At 39.7% G+C, this 24,259-nt stretch overlaps 1 protein-coding gene across 9 annotated transcripts in view; it reads left to right on the top strand.

Moving 5' to 3' along the window:
* Positions 1–24,259, top strand: part of ATP2C1 (ATPase secretory pathway Ca2+ transporting 1) — a 109,083-nt gene that overhangs the window by 2,462 nt on the left and 82,362 nt on the right. For 2 of the 9 annotated variants that reach the window (XM_043508943.1, XM_043508942.1), the window contains exon 1: positions 24,017–24,186. The exons of 2 other annotated variants lie outside the window; for them this stretch is intronic. The gene's annotated coding sequence lies outside the window, so the exon portion shown is untranslated. Of the gene's footprint in view, positions 1–23,328; positions 23,439–23,741; positions 24,187–24,259 lie in introns of those variants that run through there. 5 more of the 9 variants (XM_043508944.1, XM_043508945.1, XM_038391980.2 and 2 more) reach the window with 5 other exon arrangements.

Here is a 24,259-nt window from a genome sequence, read left to right as displayed (position 1 = left end):
ACCTTTTATCTGGGACTTGCATGTCCCTCACCCCATCACCATTCTATTTGACCACCCCCCAAGTATTTTAAAACAGAATAACAATCTCTTCCTTCCCAGCTTGTGGGGGAAGGGGAGAGGGGAAAGTGTGAGGAAAATGAGTCTTGAGTTTAGCTCTGAACATAGTGAGGACTGTTGGTGGTTATTCTCATCTCTTGTAGGAGTGAGTTCATAGAAGTCCTGGGAAAGTTGTCTCCCTTACACTTGAACCACTCCTCTTGGTCAACATGTTCCCCTGGAATAGTGAATCTGATTTTCTTTGGAGGAGAAGTTGGGTATCTCTTAGCAGCGCTGTTTCTATAGCAGTCATGGGGACAGTGGTGCTGCCAAATAGTATCATGCTAGCCATTTGCAATTAGATACATATACTATGCATGTTATTTCTGGAAGGGCACAGGTGAGTGCCCTGACATACATATGTATGCGCACATAGAGTTTAAGCTTGAAATTAGATGAAGGTTTCTAACTATCAGAGGAGTGAAGTTCTGGAACAGCCTTCCCAGGGGAGCAGTGGGGGCAAAAAGCTAACTGGCTTCAAGATTGAACTTGATAAGCGTATGGAGGGGATGGTATGATGAGACTGCCTACAATGGCATGTAACTGATCTGTGACTGCTAGCAGCAAATATTTCCAATGGCTGGTGATGGGACACTTGATGGGGGGGGGGCTCTGAGTTACTAGAGAGAATTCTTTCCCAGGTATCTGCCTCTTCGGTCTTGCCCACATGCTCAGGGTCTAACTGATCGCCATATTTGCTGGTTGGGAAGGAATTTTCCCTTGGGTCAGATTGACAGAGATCCTGTGGGGGTTTTTTTGTTTTGTTTTGTTTTTTTCCACCTTCCTCTGCAGCATAGGGCACAGGTCACTTGCAGATTTAAATTAGTGTAAATTGTGGATCCTCTGTAGCTGAAATTATCTGCAAACCATACTTATTGCACTCTGGGTCTGGGGACTGTTGTGTCCCTTATTATTTGTTTGCACTATAGTTGTGCCGAACAGAACCAATCAAAGATCAGGGTCTGTTGCACTAGGCATTCTACAGACTTTAGTTTAAAAAAAAAAAAGTTCCTGACCCAAATTTACGATCTAGGTTGTTACAACATGAATTGTGTGTATGTGACAAACAGGGTGGGCAGAAGAAGATGATGATGCAAGGAACAGCCCACTACCATTGGCTAGTATTGTTCTATAGGTACTGTGGCAGAAGTGAATCTTTGTATGTCACTCATTTCCTTACCTTGTAAGCTCCCTGTGGTAGAGACAGTGTCTCTAGGTTTGTAGTTACAATTTATTTTATTTACATTTATAGAAAGGCACTAAAAAGAAGTGCCTGTTCTTCCACAATGGGGTCCTGATCCTGATTGGGGCCTCTGGCTGCTATTGCAATATAAACATTTTAATGACAATAATAAACTTCAACTTGCAGTTCTCGATAAATGTTCAGAATCTAGTTCCACAGTCTGGACCTTGACTTGTACTATGCAAATTGAACAAAATGGTGTAATGTTACTCTTGAAGTGGATGTCAGCCCATTCTGGGGCTGATATATTTATTCTGCATTATTTGCTGTTGTCTGAACCAAATAATGGATCAATATTTCAGTATAAACATACTGATTTCTCTCCCCCCCCCCCCCACTGCCCAGTCAAGTTGAAATGCAAGTTTATTTCCTATATATATATATATATATATATATATATATATATATATATATATATATATATATATATATATATATATATATATATATATTGTGAGGCTTGAGACCACTGGATAACAATGAGAAAAGATCCTATTGAACAGCTACAAGTAACTGGTTTTCAGATGATATAATCTAGTTTGCGGGGAAAAATACTAAAGGAGAAAAGAGAGCCTTTCACCAGAAACTCTTGCATTAGCAAATTCTGACAGTGGTATATGTTGAACTTGTCTTTGCTTTCCTTGGCTTGTAACACTTTTTGTTAAAGAAAAAAACAGTAATAAAATATGCATCACTAGTTTATTCATGTGAATTGTACTTGCCAAGAAAGCTAGTATAACACTGCATAATTTCATCTTTTTATATGTCCCTTAAGTGTCTAAGGGGCTATTAAGAAAAATTGTAGAACTGTGATCTTGGCTATGGTGAAGCTATCCAGCAACGAGATGACACTGCTTCCTACGCTTTCAGAGCTCCAGCCATCTGGATTACTGCTGATGTCTCCCCTTGTGCTCAATGAATACCCATCTGTACCATACACAGAAACTGGCACACCTGGCTTACAAAGGATTAACGTAGGCATGTCCTGAAACAAGTCCACACACACACACGCTCTTGGAGGAAAGCCTATTGACTTGTTAAGGTATTTCAGGGCTGTGAAAACAGGCAGTAGTTGGTTCTGGTTCATGGTATGTTGTTCAATGTACTTCTGTCCATTCCAGAATGCTATTGCTCCTTTCTTTTACAGGAGCTAGGTCACAGTAAAGAGGTCGTGTGGAACCCTTGTATGCAAAGTCTATTTTCACCCACTGGGAAAGAGCAGTGTTAAAGCAAGCTGGGGGGTGAGGCCTAATTCTCAGAATGAGGGAACCACTTGTGTTGATGGCTTTATTATTCTTACTCTGAGCATGAGCCCTGGTTTTACCATTGCAGAATACCTACAACAATGATTCTTATGCTCTGACATACCAGCATTAATACATTTCTTCTGGGTTTGCAGCAACACATGTAATTACTTGAGGTTGCCAAATACACTAATCCAGTTTTCCTTTTCTTCACTGTTGAGGTGGGCAGGCTAGTTGCATAAATGACAAGTCGCATTTTTGACTTGGAGGGACTTCAGAATAAAGTGGGGGCATGAGATGTGTTGTGCAGGATGTCCCTCTCTGGCTGGCATCTTTGTGCATGTGAAACTGGAATATCACCTTGAGTGGGCCCATTGCCATCCAAACAGAGGAGCTGAAGCATAAGCAGCCAAGCAGTCATCTAGGAACATAAAATGCATTCACCATGGGCAGGATTCCAAATATGAAATAACAAAATGGCTGTGTGGCATTTCCACACTGAGAGCAGAGGGATGCCACAGCTGATCACTTATGTGCTGGATTCATAGGCAGTCTTCGAGTTGCTGGGTGGCACTCGACTGTCACTCTGCCCCACCTCTTCCTGCCCCTGCTATGTTCTGCCCCATTCCCCCGAGCGCACCCTGCTCTCTCTCCTCTCCCTTCCCCCAGTGCCTCCAGCATGCTGCTGAACAGCTGATCCACAGTGTGTGAGAGAGGCACTGGGAGGGAGAGGGAGGAGTTGATCGGTGGGGCTACTGGTAGGCAGGACATGTGGGGGTGGGGAGAGGCAGAGGGAGGAGCTGATTAGCGGTCTGCTGGTGGGTGCTAAACACTCACTGTTTCCTTTTCTGTGGGTGGTCCACCCATGGAGTCAGTGCTTATGGCTGGATTAACCTTGAAAACAAACTACAATATTCTGTAGATAGCACACTGTGACTGGTCCATGACTGGTGGGTCTTGGTGCTATGGTAATGCCAATAACAGAAAAATCTAACTATACAACCTAATAAGGAGAAGGCCTTCCAGAAAGGCCTGCATAGGGTATGTCTACATTGCATTGTACACCTGGACTCAGATTTGAGCCAGATTGTGTCCATATATACATCTGCCTCACTCAGATCAGCAAGCACTCAGGACCTAGGTCCTATGACCCACCTAGAAGGGAGTCTGAGCCCAAATCCCGCTCAGGCGGTAGTCCAGATGCTGTCATTTTGCAGTATGGAAGCAGTTCAAGCCACAGACCTGAGTCGGAAGGTCTGCATAGTGCAGTATGAATGCACTAGCATGATCTGTGAGATCTGAGTCCAGCATTTGTAAGCCCAGGTTTACAATGCAGTGTGAACGCTCACACGTGGGCTTTGAAACGCTGAGTCCCCCAGGCAGAGTCCCCCAGACTTGGATTTACGATGTGCTGTAGACATAGCCATAGAAATAGCAAAATACTTCTATCAAATGGATCAATTTCTACTGAGATTCTCACACTAAAGAAATCAGTTCTTGTGTTCTGCAGACTTCAGTGTGCAGAAGGACTAAATATTTCTGGTTAATTAGTCCTTGGTTGCTGTATTGCTACTACCCAAATCCTAGTCTTTACTTGAATGCATAGTGAATTGTCAAAGTTTACCTGAATAAGGACTAAAAGTATTTTGCCTGGTAAATTCCTATTGACTGTAGAGTGTTCCGAGTAAAGACTGCAGGATTTGTCTGATTAACTTGAATAAGCACCTAACCCCTCCCTTCAGCATTACAAGGATTTTGTCGCTTCTAACAGTAATCCTAAAAGCAGAGAATCCTATTTAAGATATTAAACTGAAAAGTCTTTCAATGTTTTTTGACATAAAAGCCAAAAGAATTCTGCTACTCGTTTGATCAAATTTGTATATTTGAAGGGTCTGGGAGGAAGGGGAATACTTTCAATCATATTTTCTTTCAAGTTACTGTATTACTCCAAGTGAAGGTGCTAGTTGCAGCCTAAGCTTTATATGAGCTTAAATTGTTACGCACTATAACCAGCATTTGTGACATCCAGCAGTTCCATATTAGAAAATGGAGAATAAAGTAACATACGTGGATTTGAGACTGATAAATAACAAGATTCTCTGTGGAACAAAAGTGAAATCAGACCTTGCAGTTGATGGAATGCAACTGGGGGGCGGCGGGGGGGGGGAAATGTATGCTAGAAACAGCAAACTTCCAAACTATTTACTGGAGCTAAACAAGTTTTAAAAGGAATTAGGATTTAACTTCTGCAGTGAGGGGGATGGGAAAGGCACCAGCTATCTAATAGCTACAGCAGAATAGTTTTACTAGAAATAGGATCGTCAGATCGCTGCCGGAGAACTGACTTGTATTCTGCGTGACTGCCCTGCTCATGCTGTCCTTGTGGCATTTTAACACTGGTCATTTGTTGTACATACTGTATTTGATCTTCTGATTATCACCAGTTACACTACTGAAAAGGGTGTGCACAAGACTAAGGACTACCATTCTTTCCAAGGGGCTAGAAAAGATGCATTCACATTTCAAATTCCAGCCTGGGGAGCTTATTTATCAGTGCCCTAAAGAGAATAATTGTCTAGCTGACTTTAATTATGGATAATCTACTGCATAAATATCACTTATCCTATTTCCCAGAGCTGCTTCTCACTGCCATTGGGAAACTTGTATTGGCTCTGAAAGAAGAGGACTCAAGAAAAGGTAAAAAGAAAAACCTCTTCAGCTGTAACCTCATAGCTAGAATAGAATATCTGAGTTGGAAGGGATTTCAACCCCCTGCTCAAAGCGGGACCAATCCCCAATTTTTTTGCCCCAAATCCCTAGATTGATCAACTAGTTTGTGGGAATCCAAAGTTTAGGTGTAATGACTTCTGAAGTCATTGTTCCTTTATGGCAGTTGTGTTTTAGTAGCTTTTTGTGAGGGGAAAATTGGCCACTTTAGCCAATAATGTGTAGCTTTAAGGTAATTACTGAACACTTACAGCAGTTAGAGCCTGAGTCCATAGAGCTTTTTATCAAGTCCTTGCCCGTTTGCTAAGGATCGCAAAAAAAATACCCTGCATAATGACAGGTTTCAGAGTAGCAGCCGTGTTAGTCTGTATTGTGACACCTTAGAGATTTTGTTAGTCTCTAAGGTGCCACAAGTACTCGTTTTATTTTTAAAAAAAATACCCCTGGATCATTGCTGTATTGAGCCATATTTATAGCCATTTCAGTTCTTGAATCACTGCCTCCATTCAAGCTAGCTGAATGAATAGTTTGATTCACATTTTTGATAGTTTTGAATCTACTTGCTATGCTAATAGAAGTGTATTTAGACATCTGAAATTATTTGTGTGTGTATGAGAGAGAGACAGATGTTTGTCATAGCTTTAGCAGCTGGCAACAAGCTTGCTTACTTGCTATCTTAATGTTGTAAGCAAATCAAGCCAATCAGTAAAGCTAATGTGCACATCTGATCAGTTCAGACCAATGTTTAGTCCCCACTTTGAATTTACTAAGCCTTCTGATGTGAGTTTCATGATTTTCTAAAAAAAATTTTTAGAGCAATGCAACTAATTTTAGAAATGTAAAACTGTTAGTCAACTCTGCTGCTAGTTCAAGGATGGGAAAGGAGTTGGGGAGAGATGGGGTGAGTGTGGAGTTGAAGCTACAATAAGCTGAAAGTGTCATTATTCAATATATAATCAATATCACAGTATGTGGTCAGCATTCACGAGATGCTGGTAACAAACTGAAATCATTCATTCCTGTTAAACCTATTCTTTGTAAAACACTGTTAGTCATAGCACTCTTGACTCAATGAAAGGTCAGCAGACAAAAATGATGCATTCCTTTCAACATAATATTTTGGACAAAAATACCAATGCTATCATTTCGAAGAGAAGAAACTACTTTTGACAGGTGACATGTTTTTCCCCCTCACTAATGTATTTACAATAGCTAAAAATCCCAACTATGCATAGAAAAAAGAATAGCTTGTGTTTTCTGATTGGTTTAGTGTGCATATTTATGAGGTGATAGTCAGTCAGCAAAGGTACGTCTCCTTTTATTTACTCTAAAAACACTAAGTCCGTTAAGTTGAGTGGAATGCCGGTTGTGCTGTATGGATTGCCACACAGTGTTTAGAACAAGTTTTTTTACTTCTGAAGGCCCCATTCCTTTTTTCTAGCAGTGTAAATACTTACGATCTGTTTGCTTAGGAGAGCTTTTTTGGGAACAAGCCTGTTCTTGCATAAATATTGCCAGTGGTTTGCTAATCCCACTTTTTTTAAACTTGCAGGCAGTTGTTTCACTCATTCTGATCTCAACTTAATTAAAACTCCAGATCAGAATGGCTGATAAATTCCTGCTACTTGGGCTTTATGTTCAGATCTGGAGATTCCTGTTCTTCTAGTAGGGGACGCTTCATACATGTGTGGAAGTGGAATGGAAGCATGTATGCAGGTTTGTAGACTAGTTAACTATTCACTTTGAATCATTCAGAGAAGGTTTTGCCTGAACACTGAACTTGACTGTAGCTGTTCTCTATCTATTTCTAAAGAGTCGCAAATGACCAGATTGATTGACTGGCATGAAGGCAAACTGCAATGGCTAACTTGTAGTTCAATTTCATAATGAAGCTTGTTTGTAGATCTGAAATATTCAAATACAAAAGCCTTTTAGATGCAATATACTTTTGGCACTACAACTTGAAACAGTGGGGGAAAATATCCATTCCATTGAAAGAAGCATTCGTAGTCTTCAACTTTTTAAATTCCAATTATGAAGCTGTATTTATGTAAAATTATATACATTGCTGTTCGTGGTCTTTTTTTATATTATCCTGCATTATGTTGTGAACACAATATGTTGTATGACTACTGTTCACTGGGATGTCAAGAAAAGATGTGAATTCCAAGATCCTCTTCTATTGATTTAACACTTCTAAATGAAATAGAATGTTAAAATAGATTTATCAGTTTCAGTCTGAACTTGGCTTTACATGATTATGTTACTGAGCTACTCCTGAAAGTTGCCTGAAAACTTTAGGGAAACTATTTCCTTTTGATAACACTAAAGCTGTTCTAGTACCCGTGATGGAATTAGACCTGAACCACTTCAGTAAAAATAAAGCTATAAAATGTATACTGTCTAGAGCAGTGGTTCTCAAACTTTTGTACTGGTGACCCTTTTCACATAGCAAGCCTCTGAGTGCGCTGCACCCCCCCCAATAAATTAAAAATAATTTTTTTATATATTTAACACCATTATAAATGCTGGAGGCAAAGTGGGGTCAGGGTGGAGGCTGACAGCTCACTTCCCCCCCCCATGTAATAACCTCATGACCTCCTGAGGGGTCCCAAACCCCTGGTCTAGAGAACACAATAGCCTGTGGAACTCATGGCTTCAGTTACATTTTGTAGCAAATAGCTTAACAGGATTATAAAAAAAAACACTTATAAGGACAAGAACATGAGGCTGGAAGAGATGGACACTCATGCTTCAAGGTATAGGCTATTCTCCAACCGAGTTAGGAAGAGCTTTTTCCACATGGCAGTTATTTATACCCTGCCCTACTTCAGGATTTCTTGCCTGCTTCTCTGAAGCATCCGATACTGAACAATGCAAGACACAGGACAGTCAACTACATGAAGTCCTGATCTGATTCAGTATTTCAATTATTCTGTTCATGGTCTTCAATAATCCATCCTTTCTCTTGCTGCCCAATCACCTAATGTATTTAAATACATCAGGACTGTTTCTCATAATCATAGCTTTGACTAAACAAAATAGCATTAGCATTTTCTAAGTAGGTAACTAAGAAATTCATGAATTTCTTAATTTGGTTGCTGCTTTCTTATTTAAACTTTGTTAAATGCCATCATGCATAATAAATCCACAAGGTCTGTTGATGGACGCAGTAGAAAACGCATGAAAACATGCATAATATGGAACATACCAGAGGTTCTTTGAGAATGAAGTGACCTCTATTTGCAGTTGTGATTAGGACATACTATTTAAATGAGCTTTTTATCCACTCTGATACAAAGCAATTCCTATTTCTCACACAAATATCTTAAAGAACACTTCTTTTTTTATGTTACACTCTGAATTCTTAAAGTATTACTGAGATTCGGTTCCTTGGAAGGTGAGGTTAGTTACTATTGATAGTTGCAATACGTTAAAATTGATCCTGCACTGGTTCCTGGCATGCCAAACCAGTCTCCGACAGTCCAAGTAATGTATTATAATACAAGTTAAAAACATTAAGAATTATCAGTAAGGAGTGCATATAATCTATGCAGGAAATCTGAAGATACCAGAGGAAAGACTATAAACTTTAGGGGAAACCTATGCACCCAAATGTGGGTATGGAGACAGCTTGGTACAAGAAAAACTGACTTTAGCTTCAGGGATAACTGGTAGTAGTCCCAAAATAGCATCTGAAAACCACCCTGAGCCACTTTTCTGCAGTGAATAAGCAGAATCTGCAGACGTATGGTTTTTAATAATATTGTAGGCTAATCAGGTTCCAACCCAGCTTCTAAGCAGGTAAATTCAAAAAAATTCATTTTGCACCCTGCTGATAATCACAGTATATCTATAAACAAATATAAATATGTGTATGTGTATGTGTGTGTATATATTTTTTTTTTCTTGTCTGGCTTAAGACCTTAAATTCGAGGTGCTGTTTTAAAAACCTCCATACTCTTGAACAAATACAATAGAAATAATTTATGCCACTTTACTTCATGGGGTATTTGCAGGGTTTTTAATATGCTCTTCTCAAAGAACTAATTTTTCAATTTATCTAGCAAGACAAAATATTACCTCATTGCTGGTTTGATTATATTATCCAGCCCTATAAATTAGCATTTGAGAACACTTCTCTTGAAGAGAATTCCAAGGTTCTCCATTTCCAAAACATTGCTGTAAATTTAGACTTCCTGTTGCAGAAGCCAGATAAAACACTGTCACAGGAGAAACCAGTCTTTTTTTTTTCCTAGCTAACATCAGCCTGAAAAGAGCATCTGACTTCCATTAAGGAAAATGGGAGAACCATTATGTGTTGAAAACTGCCAATGCAGGTAACTAGTAATTACATGTAGAATAAATGGGATATTTTATAAAGCAATGAAGTTACGTGCTCTCAATCATTTAACTGTCCTACTGAGTCCTAACAGTAATTGACATTCATGAACCTGTCTGGTCAAAAAAAAAAAAATTATACGACAGCTTATTAGAGGGATCACTTAAGTTCCAGATAAGCCACATTCAATGTTTATTTTTGGTAGCTAATGTTATCTTTGTCAAGTGAAACTTGGAGTGTATACACTTGAACTATTAACTTTTGCATATATGCCTTGATGCTAACAAGGAGCTCTGTGCAGGCATCGGCTTATAAGGAGCAATTTGCAGGACTGGACACAATTTGGTAATCCAAAGGGAAAACTTGAGTTCTCCTTGATTTGACAATAGGCATGTCTTTGACATAGTTGATTGCTAGCTGGTTTGGTGAACTTCCCCCACACTGAGCAACCAGCACCTCTTCGTAGGTCATAGAGACTCTTGCTCTTCATGTGAGTTACTTCTGAAAGTATTGAATTGGAACCAGGCATTTATATCTGCACCAATCTATACCTGTGAAGCTACCGGTAATCTTCAAATCCTATGATACTTGCAGGTCACTCTCAGGCCCTGGTTGAGACTAGAGAGCACAGCCCACCGCTACCCCATTAGATGTCATTGTTCCATCTCATTGTCCTTTGTCTTGCATTTTTCTCAAAAGTGCCAGCCAACATCTTCTATAGTATAATGCTGAAAACCAAGTACCTACCTCTGATCAACAAGTACCTACAAGGGAAAGAAATTTCTGATAGCAGATGGCTCTTTAACAAGGAAAAAAAAAAGCTTACAGAGAACCAGTATTTGGAAGCTGAAGCTGGACAAACTCAACCTAGAAATAAGGTGCAAACTTATCAGTGAGTAATTAATCATTGGAATAATTTACCTAAGGTCACAATTTATTCCCCCCCACCCCCCATTTAAATCATGACTGGATAACATTCTGAGAGAGCTGCTATGGCCCAAGCAGAAGTTATTGACTTGATGCAGAAATTACTGAGTGAGGCTGTTTGGCCTGTTGTACAGGAGATCAGATTAGATTTCAAACTATCCTTTTTGACTTTAAAATCTATTAATCTGATCACATGAAAACAGAGGGGCAACAGAGAATGATACCCTTAATTATTAAATGCAATAGATAAGAATGCTTATTTGTAGGCCAAGCAGAGTTAGAGTTACAGTAGGGTGTGCATATAAAATATATAACATAAGTCCAACAGCATGCTTATCACTTCTTGTACCAAATCCTGGATGTATCTGCATGGGTGATTCACCTGGGCTCTGGACACAGAGGCCTAACAAATGTTAAGCCCCACATTTCCTTAAGGGTGGCAATTTAAGAATTCTGCAGGAGCCCAGCTCTACCTTTTGGGCGGAGAGTGTTGGCCCCATATTGTTGCTTTTAAATTAATAGCTGAGCACTGGAAGGTCAAATCTCTTATCCTCCAACATGACAGTAGTGGTAAAAGCATGTAAGACCATCTGAACAACAATCCAAAGTACCACCAATGACAATCAAATAAAATAAGAGGGGTTAAATCCTTGGACTTTCTCAGTCTCTAGTCTGCAGAAGAACAAAGACAAGGCTATCTGTACTAGAGGTTTTTTCTTTTAGTGCAGTTAAATGCTCTACAAAGCAATAGTTACTACAAGTGACTTATCCCGTTATTAGGAATGTATTAAAACTATACAGTTCAATGAAAAGGTCTCTTATATTTCAGAGAAAATTCCAGCATCAAACTAAGTTTATTTTAAAAATGCTGATGCAGTTACCAGTATTTGCTTGTAAACTCTGCAAAAACTACATTTTTAAATAGAACTGTCAAGCAATAAAAAAAATTATCGCAATTAATCGCACAGTTAAACAATAGAATACAATATATTTAAATATTTTTGGATGTTTTCTACATTCAAATAGATTTCAATTAAAACAAGTGTACAGTGCTCACTTTGTATTTATTTTTGACAAGTATTTGCACTGTAAAAAAACAAGAGTATTTTTCAATTCACCTAATATAAGTACTATAGTGCAATCTCTATATCATGAAAGTTGAACTTACAAATGTAGAATTACATTTAAAAAAAAATCTAAAATTTTAGAGCCTGGAAGTCCACTCAGTCCTACTTCTTATTCAGCCAATCGCTCAGACAAACCAGTTTGTTTACATTTGCCTGAGATAATGCTGCCCACTTCTTGTTTACAATGTCACCTGAAATGTGTTTTCATGGCACTGTTGTAAATATCTTGCAATGCTGGCTATGTACCTGACGTGCTAAAGATTCATATGTCCCTTCATGCTCCAACCACCATTCCAGGGGACATGCATCCATGCTGATGACTAATTCTGCTCGATAACAATCCAAAGCAGTGTGACTAATGCATTTAATTTTCATTATCTGAGTCAGATGCCACCAGCAGAAGGCTGATTTTTCTTTTTTGGTGGTTAAGATTCTGTAGTTTCTGCATAGAATTGTTGCTCTTTGAAGACTTCTGAAAACATGCTCTACATCTTGTCCCTCTCAGATTTTGGGAGGCACTTCAGATTCTTAAATCTTGGGTCGAGTGCTGTATCTATCTTTAGAAATCTCACATTTGTGCCACCTTTGCATTTTGTCAAATTGGCAGTGTAAGTGTTCTTAAAATGAACATGTGCTGGGTCATCAACCAAGACTGCTATAATATGAAATATATGGCAGAAAGTGGGTAAAACAAAACAGGAGACATGCAATTCTCCCTGAAGGAGTTCAGTCACAGATTTAATTAACACATTCTTTTTTTAATGAGCGTCATCAGCATGGAAGCATGTCCTCTGGAATAGTGGCTGAAGCATGAAGGTATATCTGGCACATAAATACCTTGCAATGCCAGGTAAAAAAGTGCCATGCAAATACCTGTTCTCACTTTCTGATGACATTGTAAATAAGAGGGCAGCATTATCACCTGTCAATGTAAACAAACTTGTTTGTCTTAGTGACTGGCTGAACAAGTAGGACTGGGTAGACTTTGTTTTGTTTTTTTTTGAGTGCAGTTACACAACATACAAAATCTACATTTGTAAGTTGTATTTTCACAACAGAGATTGCACTAAAGTACTTTTATACAGTGAATTGGAAAATACTATTTTTGCACTGTAAAAAATTTGTAAAAAATACTTTGATTTTAATTAACACAATACAATGTATATGAAAATGTAGAAAAATATTTAATTTCAATTGGTATTCTCTGTTTAACAGTGCAATTAAAACTGATTAATCGTGATTTTTTTGAGTTAATCACATGAGTTAACTGCAATTAATCAACAGCCCTAATTTTAAGTGACCTCTTGAAAGTGCTGCCTGCTGTGTGTGATAAAGTTACCAAGACTTTGCTTCAAACAGAAGTTTGCCTCATGTCTCAAGCTAAAAGTTTCTCTAGTCTCCTCCCTTTATTTTTGTGAAGCATGCTAATGCACTAATTGGTTGCTGTCCTTCATCCGATATGTGGCTACATTTCCCTGCAGTGGCAAAGTGCTTTGGGACTGAAGGCATATTATATTTTTCATTTAGAATCACTGAGGCCTATGGTAACTTTTGCCTTAACTGCATTGTTTGCTGCTCACTGAATTTCCTTAGAAAATATGTATCTGCCAATAAGGAGTGGTAGTCCAGGTGTTCCATCAGTCATGTTATGCTAATTCCAAATTTATTCAGACAACGTTTGAGTTGTAATCCCTCCATTACATGAATTGTAGTGCTTCAGAAGCTAAATTACCTGAAAACTGCAGTAAATATTGAGTTCATCTATTAAATGCAGTATAAAAATATTATGGTACAACAGAGGCATCTCAGGATCAGGGCTCCATTGTACCAAGTGCTGTATAAAACATATGAAGATACTTACTCTTGCCCCCAAATGATTTCCTTCTGGAATTGTGCACACTGGTATCAAATAAAACTTAAATGTTTTCCATCTAGGATAAACTCTTTTGCTGAGTTGCCTTCCTGTGTATTAGGAGTTGAAATTCAAGCCACATCTCAAACCTTAAAGTAAGCACATCAAATTAAGGACTGCTTCCAGCATTCCTGTAAAGAAATGGGGAATAAATGACAATCTTGTGGAGGAAGTTGTGAAGCTCAATAGGAGCTAATCCTGAGGTATTTGAGCACCTGCAATCCCCAGTGAAGTAAATGGGAGTTGAGGATGCTCAGCACTTCTAAGAATTAGGCTGCCATCCAAAACTATTGGCAAGTGAAGCTTGTTTGGTATCTTCAACTATTTACAAAGGTTTTTGCTGTTCAAATCCCTGTAAATTTCTTGTCTATACCTTCCCTTGGCTGGAGGATGGTTGCATAAGTAGGTGATTGCCCTTTAACACCTGTCTGAAGTGCTAGTGTGCCCTTGTCTCTTAAAAAAACAAAAACAAAACCTGCTTTCTGGGTGTTGTAATTCTGGGTAACACATATAAGTAACATAGACTATATAGAGCGTAAGGCAGAAGGGACCATCATGATCATCTAGTCTGACCTCCTGCACACTGCAGGCCACAGACCTCACCTGCTCCTGAAATAACCTCTAGCTGGGTTACTGAAGTCCTCAAATCCTGATTTAAAGACTTCAAGTTACAGAGAACTAACCATTTACACTACTTTAAACCTGTGAGTGATTCATGCCCCATGCTGCAGAGGAAGGTGAGAAACCCCAGAGTCTCAGCCAAGCTAACCTGGGGGAAAATTCCTTCTGGACCTCAAATATGACCATCAGTTGGACCTTGAGCATGTGGGCAAGACCCACTAGACAGATATCTGAGAGAGAATTATATGTAGTAACTTGGAACCCTCTCCATCTAGGGTCCCACCTCCAGCAGCTGGGCATATTTGCTACTGGAAGTAATTGATGGTCTACGTGCCATTGTCAGCAATCTAGTCATACCATCCCCTCCATAAATTATCAAGCTCTGTCTCTAAGCCAGTTATAAGTTTTGCCCCCCACTGTTTTCCCTTAGCAAGCTGTTCCAGAACTTCACTCTTCTGATCTGATCTAATTTTGAGTGTAACTTGTTGATGGCCAGTTTATGGCCACTTGTTCTTGTGTCCACACTGGCGCTTAACTTAACTCCTCTCCCTCCCTGGTATTTATCCCCCCTGATGTATTTGTAAAGAGCAATTGTATCTCCCCTCAGCTGTCTTTTGGTTAAGCTAAACAAATCAAGCTCCTTAATTCTCCTTTCATAAAATAGGTTTTCCATTTCTTGGGTCATCTTAGTAGCTCTTCTCTGCACCTGTTCCCGTTTTCATTCATCTTTCTTAAACATGGGAGATCATAATTGCACACAGTATTCCAGATGAGGTCTCACTAGTGCCTTGTATAATGGTAATACTTCCCTGTCTCTATGGGAAATACCTGACCTGATGCATCCTAGGACTGCATTAGCCTTTTTCACAGCCGCATCAAATTGACAGTTCATAGTTGTCCTGTGATCAACCAACACACCCATGTCTTTCTCCTCCCCTGTTGCTTCCAACCGATATGTCCCCAATTTATAGCAAAAATTCTTGTTGTTGTTGATCCCTAAATCCATGACTTTACACTGTTACATTTCATCCCCTCTATTCTCCAGTTTACAAGGTAATCCACATCTTCTTGTATGAGATTCCAGTCCTCCTCATATTTGCTATATTTCCCAACTTTGTCATCTGCAGACTTGATTAACACGCTCACTTTTTGTGCCAATGTCCGTAATAAAAATGTTAAATAAGATTGGTCCCAAGACTGATCGCTGAGGAACTCCACTAGAAACCTATCTCCAGCCTGACAGGTCACCTTTCAGTATGACCCATTGTAGTCACCCTTTAACCAAGTCCTTATTCACCTTTCAGTTCTCATATTAATCACAATCTTCTCCAATGTAATTAGTAATTTCCCATGTGGAACTGTATCAAATGCCTTACTGAAATCCAGGTAGATTAGATTTACTGCACTTCCTTTGTCTAAAAAGTGAGTTATCTCAAAGATCAGGTTGGTCTGGCATGATCTACCTTTTGTAAAATTGTTGTATTTCATCCCAATTACTGTTCACCTCTGTCCTTGACTACTTTCTCTTTCAAAATTGGTTCCAAGATTTTGCATACAACTGAGTTTTCTGGATCACTTTTTTCCCCTTACTTAAATAGGACTTCTATTAGCAATTCTTCAGTCAGAAGGTCTGACCCCTGAGTTAACTGATTTATTAAAAATTCTTGCAATTGGGCTTGTAATTTCACGTGCCAGTTCCTTTTAATATTCTTGGATAGAAGTTTGCCTCCCTCCCCAATTTAGTCCCATTAAGCTGTTTACGTTTGACTTCCACCTCAGATGTAGTAATTTCTATCTCTTTCCTACAGTAGAATCTTCACATATAGTGTGGCTATGCATTTTAACAGGATAATGATATTGAGCAGATTACGAATTTTCAAATGATGCCTCACAAGACATACTTTGTACAAAATTTATCATAGTCTTGTGAAAATGGTGACTATAATAGTATAGACTGTTACAATATTCAATAACTAAATACTTTAATTTTTTCCTCACATCACGTTTGCCAAAATTTCTTTATCACAGTTCTACATGCTTCAAGCCCAGAGGTACAGTGACTTGAAAACAGGCTCACTGACATCAGAACTTGTCTTGCTACGAACCCAGCCTTCTCATCAAACTCTAACGTGACTCTGGCTTCCAATACAAACAGTAAAAAGCACTATGGATAGTAGTTTCTTAATCCTCACATCTCTTCAATGACCAAGTGAAGAAAAGGCTCAAAGAATTGTGTGGGGGAGATGGAAGGACTTGTCACAATTATGGATTTCAACTAATTTAAAGAGCTAAGACAACACAACTATAAAATTTTAAAAGCCCTGAAACTTTTACAAACTGTTTGAAATACACTGGGCCTACTGGAGGTTTTATTCAGCGTGAAATGGAAGTACCACCCTACAACTGTAGGAAACTACATCAGGGATTTTGACATCTGCATATGCACAGTGTGCATCTTGTAACTAATCCAGGTCACTGCTCAGTGTTGGCTCATCAAGATTCTCTGAGAGTTCTGACTTTCCATATAGCACAGACAACTACAAAAACTAGAAATGTGTAACATTCTGCATGTTGGTATTTCTTCAGCAAATCAAATGTGACCATTTTTGTAGGGATACTACAAAAACACTCCATGCCAAAAATGAGCTTCTGAAATCTGAACGTAAACCTATAAATTGACCAGAACCTAGCGGTATTTCAGATTTGGATGACTTTAAAAGTTAACGGCAAACACAAAGAAACCAGCTTCTCCCAGACTTATACATTTATTGCCAGTTTTTGAAATCTAGAAACTGAGACACCTTTTAATTCTGACTTAAGGGACCTCACCTAGTCCTGGTTTATAACAGACAATGGGAAATTTATGAATATTTTACTGAAAAACTTCTTCCTTCAGAATAAGCAGTTGAAATTATGAATCTTTATAAATGTCCCCCACTACCACATAGTAGGGAGGATTCAAATTCACTTGTAATTAAGCACAAGTTTAACTCTTGAAAATAAATTAAAAATCCGGCCCCCGCCTCCGCACTTTCTGGTTTCTTGAAGATACACAAGAATGTGACGGATAACAGTATGTGACCGTGTATCTGCCACAAATTATATGCTTAGAATATTTTCAGTAAACCAGGAGAGCTAGCAGACTTCAAAAGAAGGGTGGGTGTACACATAATAGCCTTATTCCTTGCCCTCTCCCTGGCCAAACTCCATAGTTGTATTGGCAGAGAGATTAAGAGTAAAATCTTGCTTTCATCCACTTTCACTTCAGCATTTCATGTTACCTTAAAGCTACTGGTCTTTCATTCTAGTGTCTATTTCTATAGAAATAGACAATAGCAACATGCTGCAGAAATAATTTTATCTGACTTTAAATAGATCTCTTCTAAAAGGAGTTGAAGAACCTCTAAGGGAAGGATAGATTTCTATTTCAGTGCAAGTAGTAGTTTTTTTTTTTTTTTGTAATAATGTGAATTGTCCTATAAGACACAAGTTTAGAATAAATCTTTTGCCAAGCAAACTAGTATGCTTCCACTAGATTAAAAATTTGGCTCGGAGTCTGAATGAATTTTATAGAAACAAACCCATCACCTCTAAGAACTCATCACTGAAATTAGCTTACTTTTGCCCAGAGCTGAAAACTTACAAGTAGGTAAAGATCTATTCATTAACTTTATTATATAAATCCTCCTCATCCCAATTTTCAAGACCAGAACAGGCATCCTGTAAATTGTCTTAAGTGCTCAGACAAGTGGCTTTCTCTTTTAATGTATGCAACATAAGTGAAATTCTTGGCATGTTAACTTGGAATCAATTGAAACTAAGCTGCTCTACCATGACTAATTTATTTTCATCTTGCTTCATAGTCTTATTGCTGGAATGTCTTTATGCTCTGCTACAGACACTTCAATACTGTAACTGAAACCTTTTTAATAACACTCTGTGCTGGAGTGCTCTTCTTTATACTTTTTGTTTTAAATTCAAGGAACAATCATAGTTTTCCTCTGAGCCATAGAACATCTTACTCCACTATGGAACAGGTAGTTATCTTTCATCTTTCATCCCTGCACTAGTACTACATCATGGCTTTAAGCCATGGTTGGTATTGAAAGGATGTGGTGAGGCAATATTGTAGCAAGAGCCTCCATTGTGGCTGTCTCAGCTAGGTGCCCCGCTTGGCATATCGTGCAATTTAAGCTTCTGTCCCAGGATGGTGTATAACATGCACTTTTTCTTCCTGGCCTGGATAGCTCTATTGGCTATTTCTATGAGAAGGGCCATGGGACTCTGCTAGTGTGTGTGAACAGGGGGTGTTTAGAGCCCTATGTACAATAGGGAGATCCACCTTCTGTGGAGAGTTTACACTTGAGAACCCAACTTGAACAGGGGCAGTTGAGAACACACCAGCAACAGCAGAAGATCCTTGGTTGTGTTAATGGAGGGGAAGAGCAGGCTGTCTGGAAAACCTGCACCTGAGTCTTTGACCTAACCCAAAACACAAGCTGCTCAAAGAGAGGATTAGCTGTGGTGTGCTCTGTATGAAGTCTAGAGGAGAAACAGAAGATGCTAAGAGGAAAGAATGTGAGAGAGCAAAATATTATGAATATGGAAGATTAGACCTCTTTCCTGATTACAAAGTTAGAAAACAAATTAATCTTGTCTTGCTGACAGATAATTGAGCGGCTAGAGTCTGAAACATTTATAATTATGCCACAGGAGGAAAAGAGATTTCAACAGTCTAATGTTTCTTTAAACATTAGGCATTTTAGTGTTGGTGGTCTCGTATTACATGAAATGAATCATAAGTATATAATTACTGCATTGTCATTACAGGGGAGAACTAAGGTTGTTTGGGTGCCTTAGTTGTGCATTTCTTACATGTGCTTAAACTTATTTTAAGCGAAACCTTTATTATGATTTTTTGGGGAAATTTATAACACTTTGTGAAAATTTTCAAACATCCCTGGAACCTTTTTAATTTGCTGGTACATCTACTTAAACTTTACTCCATTTTAGCACAGTTTTCTATTCTGGGAATTCTATACATCAGGGGTTCTCAAACTGGGGGTCATAACCCTTCAGGGGGTTGTGAGGTTATTGCATGGGGTGGGTCTCGAGCTGTCAACTTCCACCCCTAAACCCCACTTCTCCTTCAGCATTTATAATAGTTAAATGTGTTTTTAATTTATAAGGGGGGGGGGTCACACTCAGACACTTGCTGTGTGAAAGGGATCACCAATACAAAAGTTTGAGAACCACTGCTATACATAGACCTGAAGTGGCTACCCCATTAACTGTCATGGATATTGTGATGGGGGGCTGGGGGGAGCTCTACAAATGACACAAGCCACTTACAAAATGTGCATTGCTATAAATGGAGATCTGCAGTGCCAAACTTTCTCTACCTGACTGTAGTAGCATAAGCACTTTGCTTTAACTCTCCTCCACAATGTAAGAAACTGGATTTACGCTTTCTTCAATTCCTTCCACCAGAAAGAGATTCTCTTATTTTCCTCCAGAAAAAGCTAGTTTATGAAATAGGAGGGAACAGGGTGCTCCAGGAGGCTGAACTCTCATACTTGGAGTAAAGAAGTAAACCTTTAAAATGCATTTAAAAAAAAAAAAAGGAAAGTCCCAATGAGATTTCCCCAAATTGGATACCAGTGTCTCAGAACTTTGCTTCTCTCTTGGCATCTCTAAAGTTATAGACCATTTAAAAAATCCAGGGTGGTTTTAGAATATAGAATTTAATAGTTTTAAAATTCTGTAAAATATTTCAGGTTATAAAAAAAATCTGTACATATTAACGTCTCATGAGTAAAACAAAGTCCTCGGCAAGCTTTATTCTTGAACTTCTCAATGTCAATAATATTTAAAAAAAATACATCTTTAAAAGGATGCTTCAGTGTTGGTTTTGTCTGTGTGTGTGTCTGTCTGTGTGTGTCTGTCTGGGGTGAGGGTGGGAGGAGTTTGGATTTTCACCTTGAAGGAAAGGGGAAAGTATTTCAGAATATATTAATCAAAATGCAAGTGAGATGAGAATTTTTTGAAATGCAATATCAATATAAACTACCCCAGAATTTATTTCAATAAATGTTCTGATTCTACTTTCATATCAAAGATTTTTCAAATACCCATTGGGGTTGTGTACTTTTTTGCAAGATAATTTCTCTGAAAAGAGTTTAGTTGTGGAGCTTGAATATCTTTGTGGTTCTGCCTTTTATGTTCCAATTAGCAGTTAATCACCTTCATTCTCCTTTTAATGATTCTGTTGGAATTGAAACAAAATAGAAAATATTACTCCTTTGTTTTGCAGACTAGTATTCTATTACAAATACAGTTTAAAAATTGGGACACACTACTCACGATTCTCAAAATGTATGCATAGGACTGATGACCATAAATGAAAAACTTCCATTTTTATTCTGATTTCTGATATTTATCTTCAGGCTTTTAAAAAAATCTATTCCAACAATGTCCTTTCTGCCAAATCGCTCCTGCTAAAACTAAAGCTTTCCAGTGAAATCTGAAACTAGTAAGGCTATCTTTACACTTTGGTTTGTGTATCTGACTCATGTTGGGGTCAGAAAACTTCTAAAAACGGCTGCAGTGGATGGAGTTTTACACTATTATCTAGGATTTTTTTAATAAGCAGAACCCTGAAGGTAGGAGTAGGGATGTTGGAAACTGAATTGGTCACAATTTTTTTCTTTTAAAGAATGCTTATAATTCAGATATCACCAAATAATAGTTTACATTCAATCAGAGATTGAAGTTGTTTAGGCCTAAATGCTGAAGTCCTATGGTTTAAAAATGTAAACACCTTTTCTGTAGTGTCATATTGGAAAGCAAGTGTAAGTGGTATGTGGATCTAAATATTAGCAAGAGCTAAACTGCTTGCACTGACTTTTTTTAAAAATCTTTTGCAAGGAAAATGTTAAGAATTGCTGTAAACTTGCAAACTTTGCCTTAAAATAGCAGTTGTAGTAGCTTTCACAAATTAAATGAGGTTGTCCATTAAATAAGTCCTTATGCTCCTGCATTAATTTACTTGGTAAACTTAATTACCCTAGTTAGTTTCCCATTTATGCCAGCCCCATGTTCTTCTTTGGTCTAGCTCATTGTGGCTCCTTGACTACTGCCGATGATAGCAATGAGAAGAGATAGATATGGAGGTGCACACATGTAAAAAGCATAAGAATGGGCAGAATGTTTACCTGTGTTGCTATTCGTGCACCTTTTTCCACTAGAACTAAGTGGGACACAATTTTACAGATGAATCACTAAAATCTCTGTTGGTGACCCACTGTTACAATGGTAGTCTTTTGGGATACTTTGCAGTGGAATCCCTAAACTCTACAGGCTCATTTTCAGACAGCATGGACCACCATCTGCCATGGCAACTATTTGGGCGGAGCCTGAATTCATACATTATATATTTTTGGAACAACTAACTTACCGGTTCTCCTCCTCCTCCCCTGAAAGCAGATATTTTTCTTCATAGTAGGTTAAATCAGAACTTGTGTACTCCCCTCCCCCACTGTAAACAGTCAGATGCAAATATATCTGCATTTAAACAAATTCAAATATTAAAAAGAGACAAGCATTTAAATCTGATCTTGCCTAGCTGAGGCCTTCAGAAAGCCATGCTAATGAGTTATGAGACTTAATTTTAACCTGTGTAATTTGGTTGTTGTAAACACCACTTATGAACTGACTGACTTTTTTTTTGGTTCCCTGTTCTCTTGCTGAAGACTGATTAGCCTGTCACTTCAGCTTTGTTTGACAAGCAGTCAATGAGATTCCTTGTATGACCATCCTTTATATTTCTTTAAAAACCAGGTGTCAGGCCTGCATTAGCATGCTTAGATCACACTTTGACCTTGAATGACAAAACACATCATGTACTTAATACAACATTATCCCTGAAGGAACAATCCTGTTTAAAAGATCTACCCTGGATGCTCAACACTGTCATTGGCATCCCAAAGGATAACCTCCATGTTGTTGGGGTTTAGATAACCTCTTATTAATAGGAAGGGGTGGGAGTTATATTTTCACTCAAAGGAAATAAAGATATCCTGTAGTTAAACTCTGGTTTAAAATGTCTAGTTTTTAATTTACTCAAATATTCCTCTTTCTGGTGGCTGGAAGCATATGCTAGCTAGCCTTCATAGATTAGCATATGATACTCTAAAGAAGTGGTTGTCAAACTTTTGTATTGGTGACCCCTTTCATATAGCAAGCCTCTGAGCACAACGCTCCCTTATAAATTAAAAGCACTTTTAAATATATTTAACATCATTATAAATGCTGGAGGCAAAGCAGGGTTGGGGTGGAGGTTGACAGCTTGTGACTCCCTGTAATAACCTTGTGACCCCCTGGGGGGGCCTCACCCCCAGTTTGAGAACCCCTGCTCTAAAGCATCAATTCAGTGTGGTGTTGGCCTTCATGAATGGTGTGACTGACGGTCTTGGTGAACACCATAAAAGTAGCAGAGGAGAATTAGTTGGGACTGAGTCACAGGGAGGAATGATGTTGATTTGTGGAGGCCCTGGGCTAGGATTTAAATATTTGGATTTGTTGATAAATTGCATAGTCAATTGCTTGACTAAACTTTGCATTGTTATCAAATATACTCAAGACCAAATAACCAATCTCAGTCAGCTGTATTAATAGGGTACAGGAAAAAGGGTTTATCTGATGCCAGTCTCTGAGAAGCAGTCCTCTGCAGCATGCTAAATTAAACTTTTGCAGAAGGTCTGCTCACCAAATTACACATCTTGCCTAAGGTCACTTAATCTGTGCCTCTGTAAAATGAGGATAATGATGCTTACCTTCTGTGTAAAATGTTATGCAGACTTTTTAATCAACAGGTCTGGAGAGCTAGGTATTAATAGACTGTAATATATTTGGGACAGAGCCCGTCGCACTATGTTTGTACTGTGCCTAATATAAAAGCTTGATCTCAGCTGGAGCTTCTTGATGCAACTGTAATACTAATGAATGAGATGGGCACCGTCCATCTCTCAACTTCCTTATCTACTGTCCCAGGAATGCGCTAATGCCAGTTTCAAGAACCAACACCTCGGATATCAAAATACAGTAGCAAAGAGAGCTAAGGCTCAATCAGGCCTGGTTTTGGGGTGCTGTGATGGCCCTGCCTCCAGAGGCAGGCTACTGTGAAAGGCAGGTTTCTCAGGTAAAAGGACTTTAGCAAGAGCACTAAGAACGAAAGGGGAGGTGGTGGAGCATGCAAAAGGGGGGGCCTTACGGGCAGTGTGCGATGTGGCTCATGGGGGGTGGGGATGTGCAAGCAGCTGGGGTGGGGACACTGAGGTGTGTGGGGAGAGTGGTGGGCAGCAGAGCAGGGAGATGCTCAGTGCCATGGGGGGGGGTGGCGGTGAGAGTCTATGGGGCATGATTGACGGGAACGCTCGCTCAGGGGCGAGGGGAGGGATGTGGCCGCCAGGCGGCAGGCGCGGGGGGGGGGTCGGTCTCGGGTCGGGGGGGGGGGCCTGTGAGCGGGCTGGGGGAGTTCAGGGGGGCGGGGCTGGAGCGTGCAGCAGACGGGTTCCCTGGGTCTCGCTGAGGTGCTGGCGGGGCGCGCGGGCGCTTCCTAACGGGTGGCTGCGTGCGCCCGGCGGTCCCGTGCGGGGAGAGGAAGTCGCTGCTCCGGAGACGGGGAGTGGCAGAGGCGCGCGCGCCCGCCTTGGCCCGCGCGTCTGGGGGAGGGGGGAGGGAAGGAGGAGGAGGAAACTCTGAGGCGCCTGCGCATCTACAACTCCGTCTGCCCAAGGGGCCCTTCCGTTCCCGGCCCCACGGGTAGCGGAAGTGGATCGAGCGCTCGGGGAGCGGGGATGCGTCCGTGCCGCCGCCGCGCGGAGCCCGAGCAGTGAGGCGTGCTCGGGGGGGCGGAGGAACCGCCGCCTGCGCCACAGGCGTCTCGGGTGAGCGGGGCAGCAGTCGGTGGGAGGAGGGAGGCCAATGAGGAACTGCGCGGAGAGGCCGGGGGAGGGGGAG

This window comes from Dermochelys coriacea, chromosome 2 (genome assembly GCF_009764565.3).
Source record: "Dermochelys coriacea isolate rDerCor1 chromosome 2, rDerCor1.pri.v4, whole genome shotgun sequence".
NCBI lineage: Eukaryota > Metazoa > Chordata > Testudines > Dermochelyidae > Dermochelys > Dermochelys coriacea.
This window is presented reverse-complemented; position numbering and strand designations above follow the sequence as displayed.